A 1,389-nucleotide genomic window follows, 5' to 3' on the forward strand; every position below is an offset into this window, starting at 1 on the left:
GTATGGATAGATACACCCTTACAGATAGCTAGGCAGACAAACTGAAACTCAATCACAAATAATGTAAGAAGTCAAATTTCAAAGAGAAAGTTATTCCTGTATTTTCATCAGAATTGACAACTAGACTGTTGGAAGAAAGAAGAAAAAGAAGAAGCAATGTATCTTATTTTGCATTTATACAGTCCATCAAGCATTAAAGAAGACAGACACAGAAAAATCACCTTTGATAAAATGCATTGTAAGTTTTGAAAATTATGTACATTTTATATATGTGTGTATATATGTATACACATATATATATACATATCTGTATGTATATATGCATACACATATATACATATGTGTGTATGTATATATCTGTGTGTGTGTGTGTATACGTGTATGTATATATATATATATATATATATATTTATACATACACACATATGTACAGATAGAGACATCATATGCATATAGATGTGTGTATGTATGTGTGTGTGTGTGTGTGTGTGTGTGTGTGTGTGTGTACCACACAAACATACTCATCATTAAAAAAAAACTTTTTCTCTTAGAGGGTATATGTGATACCAGTGCACAACCTGAGTGTGCTCCACATCATAACCATTATACACATGCACAAAATGCATTCAGACTAAAAAGTTTAGCTTAAAGAGTAGAAAACATGAATGCAAGACAACAAATAAAGGGGGAAAGAGATTTGAAGGGCAATAGAAATAGATGTAAACCCTCCTATTAATGACATTTTTTTTTTCTATCTTCCAAGATTAAGATGAAAGGTCACCGATGGCTTTTTGAAACAGTCTAGCATGCTACTTATGTAATCAAATGTCCATGAGGGGGGAAGAAATTTGGTACATTTATTAAAAAAAAAAAAAATGGAAAGAGTCCAGTAAAGAATCCAGGTCTATCATTGAACCATTAGATTCTGGTTTTAGTCCAAAAGCAGAAAATGATATAAGAGAGTATGTGTGCATGTATGTGTGTGTACTTGTGCGCATGCCTTTTCTGTAATTTTCGAGTTTAAGATTAAAAAAGTGGGGTGGGAGGCGCAGAAAAGGGTCAAAGATTTACAAAAGTTGCAAAAGGCATGTGTGCGTGTTTGCATCTACATGCACACAAACTCACAAGCACACACACACACACACACACAAATACATACATACAATATTTGGCAGTAGCCAAAGATGATCCAAACCACCTAAAAGCATCAATTTTCAATGACTTCTATCCAAATGTAGCAATGATGGAGTATTACAGGTATCCCTGTGTAATTTGAAAATGTAACCTGTAGGTCACGCCCATCTTTTATCAGTTACATTTGCATAAAGATCATAGGTGCCACTGCCCAGTCAACTTGTACATACTATACATTATGTGCAAGCATATATA

Source organism: Octopus bimaculoides, chromosome 3, assembly GCF_001194135.2.
Source record: "Octopus bimaculoides isolate UCB-OBI-ISO-001 chromosome 3, ASM119413v2, whole genome shotgun sequence".
In the NCBI taxonomy this organism is placed as follows: Eukaryota; Metazoa; Mollusca; class Cephalopoda; order Octopoda; family Octopodidae; genus Octopus; species Octopus bimaculoides.